Raw genomic sequence first — 6,509 nt, forward strand, 5'->3', positions numbered from 1 at the left:
GTTTTTTGGAACTCACCTTGCTTTGCTTTGATCCACCTCCCCAGTGCTCTGCTCTACCGTGACATCAGCTCCCTAACCCAAGGATTCATCTTTTGCAGCCGCTATGTGTGTCCTCATTCCATGGAGAAGCTCCCAACGGATATGGCTATTGAGATTGCTAGCCGCATCGCTACGACTGCAGCGGATCCCATGAAAAATCTTGGCAACCTACGAGCAACCTATTCGCAAATGCGTAGGGTGTACAGCGATGCCATAGTGGGATGAAGCATACCACTATGGCGGGTGCTGCCTGCATGGGATACACCTTGGGACCTAGAACCAGTTCTACGACCATGAGTATCGCGCCAAGCTCATCGCTAGGCTTGCTAGCATCAGCAACCCGAAGGCTTGTTTCTAAGCTGGGATGCACGCTGTCTTCGTGGAAGACCATAGCGCGCTCATGCCATGGCTTGACATGCTTGAGCAGCTCCGCCACAGCAGGCCATGATGTTGCTGCATTTGTTCTCTCCCTTGTGCTCCATAGGTCCAATAGTGATGCCAGCAACGATGACATTGCCCGGTGGTGGCTGAGGAAGGTCGAAGGTGATGAAGCGGACTCGATGGCGAATGTGACATGGAAGAACAAGATATGTACACGATGCCTCCAATAGGCCATGTTCATGTTGTAGGACTTGGCTGGTCGGCTAGCGCTGGGTGAGACTAGTCCTCTGCCTCCTCTGGTCATATTGGTGCGTCACTAAGACAGACATCAGTGCGAAGGCGGGGGCTGCTGGCATCCATGCAGGATGGGAAGGTTGGGAGGAGTGGGCTATGTTCCGCAGCGTGGAGTGTAGGATCTACAATGAGTGTGATAGGTTCTTCATATCAATGTGGTAGATTCTGTGTAGATCAATGTTGATATGTATGTATCTAGATGATGGGGATTTGTATGATAAACTCTTCATTCTCCTTACAGTTACCTTCCTTCTCATATGATGCGGTTCAGATTCCCTTGCACATGTTTCCAATTTCTTAATACAAGTTATTCAAGTCATCTCCACTAATAAACATGAGTGGGAAGGCAACAGTCAAGGTCCATGACATCCACGGCCACCCACGTGAGTCACGGGCTGACTGGAGCAGGGAAGACAATGCCAACCATTAGATTCCATGCACTATGCGATCTAACACTAACACTGAATCACCGTATGAAACGACGACGAGAGCTACAATAATGACAATTTGCAAACATAGCAAACTAATTTGCAAATTAACCAAGGCAAATACTTCCATCCTAGCACCATCTCAGTGAGATGCTTTATCTCACGTCTATGTAGCCAAGGCAAATACTACGACACTTAAAAAATAGAGTAACAAGCATCGCCATTCAGTTATTAATTATTTTTAAGGCAAAAAACTATATATAAATGACAAAGTAACAACCATCACAGCAACTTCATTCATAACTTTAGTTAATCCCTTTGTCCAAGAAAGAATACAATTTTAGCACAGTGTCACGTTTTAGTATCTTGAGTTTGACCAATTATAGATAAAAATGCATTAATATGTATGATATCAAATAAATACCATTAGATTAATTATGAAATGTATTTTTATAATAAATTGTTTTGAAGCCATAAATATGAATACTATTCACTAGAAACTTGGTCAAAAGTGAACAACTTTTACCGGCACGCACCTCATAGTTGCATTCTTTTATAGACGGAGGGAGTATATTCCATAGTTTTACAATAACAAAGACCTATCGAAAACTACTGGGTGTATAATAACAAAGACCTGTGGAGTACTAGTACATCCCATAGTCGAGTCTAGAGATAGGTAGTGTGAGCTAAGGATGAGGCAGCACCTCACAAAATTTCCACTAGCATCTGCACCTCTCACGGTCGAGAGAGAGAGAGCAAGAAGAGGAGCATCTTAGTGAGGTGCTTTACCTTCCCTGCTGCACCTCTCATGGTCGAGAGAGAGAGAGAGGATCATCTCCACCTCTCATGGTTGTGAGCATGTGCATCCCTACATAGGATGACTAATTATCAACATGTAAGTTTAGCAGTAAGATATGATGGTGCTCATGTCTCATGGTCATGAGGAGGGCATGGAAGAGAAGCGTCGCCATCATCACTGCTGCTCTAGAGGAAGGAGGATCGCCAGGGCGCTGGGATGGTGAATCGGCACAAGAAATGCATAGGGCAAACTAGGGATACCAAAGTGTATTGTGTACCCCTTGGCTTGCCCAAATAAGCAAACCCCCTTAATTGCAAAACTTCCACTAGCACCTAGATCAAGCAGCCCCCGCTGGGCCTAGATGCCGGTAGTAACCAATCTTGAAGGCCTTCTCCCAACGCCACTATTGCCGCTAGAAGAGTTGGAGAAGGAGCACCATGGCGATGAAAAAAATATAGATGGTTGGCTTAAGAGCTTTGTCTGTATCTATCTATCTATATATAAGGAGGAAGGAGTGTGTGGATTGCCAAGAAGCGCATCCAACCTTAGCTTAAATAGGCCAACCTTGAAGATGGGTAAGCAGAGAGGAGCAGTTAATATAAGCATCAAGGTAAACAAAGTAATCGTGATGCAACTGTGTTGTGGGTAGTAGGGAAATGGGGAAATAACTCACGTTGAATTTACTACTGTCGGTACACCAAACAGTCATGTAGGGTCGATGGCCATAACGCCTATCCTAATCGGCTTGGCGTTCCAAACGATGGTGGAATTCAACCCCACTACCACCGCTACATTGATGGTTTTCAACTATTGGTTTCCATCCTTAGGAGGCCTCCCTATCGGTTCAACCGACGGTGGAAGTATCACATCAATGCTTTGATCGCTACAGTAGTAAAAGTGGCGATACTGATAAGTCAATCTATAGTAGTGACATATATCCACACACATGTACATCTTGATTTGATTGTATGACTCATTTCTCATTGAATCTAAGGTTTGACTTTACAATATATGCTTTGCAAGTATGTACACGCTGTCTCCACACCTATGAGCTCCACATAAGCCTTAGTTGTAGGAAGAGAGAAAAGGCACAACATCATTATTTTTTTTGCCTTGGTAAGGATCCACAAATACCATATATATTGAGAGACTTGAGAGTGTCGTGTGGGCATAAAAGGGGAAAAGATAGGATTGGCTTCTAAATGGCTTGGCTCTCCTTCTATAGCATCACTTGACATGCCACCCTTGAGTTCTTCCCAATGTCCTACATGGTAATAAGGACGCTTCCCAAGAGATCCCTTTTTAAGAGGATTTGAATTATATTCACTCGAAGACCTCTTATGTAATAGAAAGTTTAAGCTTTTCCTAAAATCAGCATAAAAAAGATCATCTTTCATTTCATCAGGGCTTTCCAAAGGTGGAATTTCTTCTTCCCTTGGAGAATTTTGGGGTATTGATGGTTCAGGATTGATAGCTATATTTTGGGATTGGAGTGGTTGTCATTTGGCTATCAAAACTTCCCTCTTCTTGATCGGGAGATGATTTCTTCTCTTCCTCAGGGAGTTTATCATGAATGCTAATGCAAGGAATCTTTCCAATAATGTTATCAAGGATAGTCCTTGCCTTACTAGCAGACAAATGAAGAAAAGCTCCTCTAGAGGCTGCATTAAGGGATTTCATGGAATCCTTGCTAAGACCCATATAAAAGTGTTGAAGAAGTACAGAGTCTTGAATGGCAAGGTCAGGACCGGTGGTGATGAGGCCTAGTAAAACGAGCTCATGACGTGCCAAGAGATTCTTTTTCTAGTTGTCTAAAATTTAGAACCTCTTTTCGAAGGCTGACTACTTTAGAGATGGAAAAAACATAAACAAAATTTAGAGCATAGCGTTTTTCAATCTCCTTGCATACTTCCTATGGTTCGATTGTACCCATGTTTAGCTCTTCCCGTCAAAGAGAACAGAAACAACTTCCATCTTAAGGTCTCGTCAAACATGCCAGCAATATGCAAGCATGCACAGGTTTGTCCAAACTCCTATAGGTGTGAGTATGGGTTTTCATCACCTTCTTCCGAGAAGGATTGTTCTCGAATTAATTTTATTAAATCCGGGCGCAACTCATAGCTAGGTGTTAAGATAGGCTTTGAAGATTTTAGTGGCTCTAGGCGTGTGCTCGTAGGTGCAACGTATTGATGGATAGGTGTGGAATCCATAGTGAAAAGAAGAAGATAAAAGATAAAAGATATAAAAATAAAGATACAAGGTTAAGCTAGGTTCGTAGATAATTCAACAGCCGTTTTCCCGGCAATGGTGCTTGAAAAGCTTGTTGGTATTTATTAACGGACACAGAAAAATTCGCAAGTGCACAGATACCGCTGTAGCTTTCACCCGGAAGTATTCCAAGTATCATATCCACAGGAAAACGTGTGAGATTAACTACGTCTAACTTAACCCGGAGTTGCAACAAGACTTAAGATAACAGGAATATAAAGGAGATCACTATGGTCTTCTAGTTCTAACTTCGGTAAACTATATCTTCTATTGTTCAATTCTGGAGATATTACTAAGGAAAACATAACTAGAGTATGTTTCCCATAATAACTATATCCTGCTAGGCCTACAAATGGGAGGTGGACTATAGAGGATTCAACGAGGCTATAAGAGCCACCCTCGCGAACTACCACCGATCCGAAATGTAGGGTACATTTACGAGTGAACGAGTCTAAGCACCACGCTTACACTACGAATACTAATTTAACCTAGGAATGACAAAGATTGAAGTACTCGAAAAGAGTCACAAAACCTAAAGAACAATATAAACACGTTACTTACTTGAATTAGAAGTTGATTACCAGATAAATCTCAGAAGCAAGCTCATAAAGAACTTGATTCCGCTAGGGTACAAGCCGTAGAGAGAGCACCGACAGGACGGGTACTTCCTCCAAACTCTTCCCTCACACTCTATCTCTCTATTTCTAATACAAGACTAGATCTTATGAAGGAATAATCTTCTCTTGATAGCTAGCTCTAATCCTGATGAGGAGGATATGAATTAGGGTTTCATAATGGCTCTCCTGGAGGGGGTACAGGGCTCGTAACATCAATTCTGCACCCTCGAATCAAACCGATTTAAAAGAACGATGTAGATTTGATCTTTAAGGCGGTGGGAAACTGACATGCGAAGTGGGGGATGACTGGTGGGCCCCATAGGTTGGTCGACCTAGTGGTAGGGGTGACCGACGTGTCTTAGTGATAGGTGGGCCCCATCTTCGGTGGTTTGCCCTCTTGAGTCTTCTAGAGTCTTCCCAAGTCGGTTCTATCGCGGATAAACATGATTTACTTTGTCGAATAGGTCTATCTTGATGGTTTTCTGATTAAATCCTGCTGAAAACACAGATTCACCAAAACTCGTGGAATTTGTTAGTTTAAACCCTTAGTCCTATGTTTAGTGATGGAATTAAGTATATATGCACATTATAATAATGGTTTATAATTGATATTAATGACCGTCAATAAGGTCTGAGTACCACTTACCTCTACTATTTTCCATAGTTCCAAAACATTTTTTATTCTGACATTGTTTTTGTTAAATCACAGGAAAACTTCAGGAGTATCCTCGGGTTGGATCTCCCACCACTTCATTATTTGTCCCCTAGGAGCTATCGAAGCTGAGGTCGAGACGCACGCCAGGGTCTGGCTGTGGCACTTTGTCGCTGCTTTCCTGTTCCACGACTCCTCTAGCAACACTGATCAGTTGGGCGGTCTTGCAAATACTGAACTAACTGTGGAAGAACATAGGATATAGTACAACTAGGGCAGCGTAGTCCTAGCATGGACCTACCAACAGCTGTGCATAGCCTGCCCTCAAGACTTGGCGAACACCAGCCTAGGTGGTTGTTCTTACTTCCCTCATGTGTGGTGCTCGGAGCGTTGACCCATAGGGAGGCCAAACCTTAGTGTTTTACTTGTAAGTATTTCTCAATGTCATTGAGTTTGAATCACGTGAACAATTTGGATCTTTAGACTAACAAATTGGGTGTGTTGCTTGCAGGTCTGTCATCACCAAGACGCATTCGGACGGTGGGTTTGTACCTCTAGAAGGAGGTCAAAAATGTGGGAGAGGCAACCGGCATCGATATTACAGGCAATACATGGACCTCCTGGACATCCTGACACAGCATCAGGTAACAAAAGTGTGCTTATTGTCATACTTGTCGCTTTTGTTTTCCATAAAATATGACATCATTTCCACTGCTAGGTAGAGTGGATGCCTTGGCACGAGAGGAGCTGGATGACTACCATCTTAGTGATATGACTTAACATGATAGAAACATATGACGCGTGGAAAGCTCCCCACATGATCAGCAAAACTTGGATAGGTACATGACTTGGTTGCATAGGTAAGACGAGGATCCACATCATGCCCCCTGCACCGACGCAACAATTGAGGATGAGTCTGAAGACGATGCCATCGCCCATGTCTACAATGCTGTCCCTACCAGAGAGAGACACAGCCTGAGAGAGGACTGCTTATGATGTGGTCACTATAAGGGAGACATAGGGAGATTGGT

Source organism: Miscanthus floridulus, chromosome 15 (genome assembly GCF_019320115.1).
Source record: "Miscanthus floridulus cultivar M001 chromosome 15, ASM1932011v1, whole genome shotgun sequence".
NCBI lineage: Eukaryota > Viridiplantae > Streptophyta > Magnoliopsida > Poales > Poaceae > Miscanthus > Miscanthus floridulus.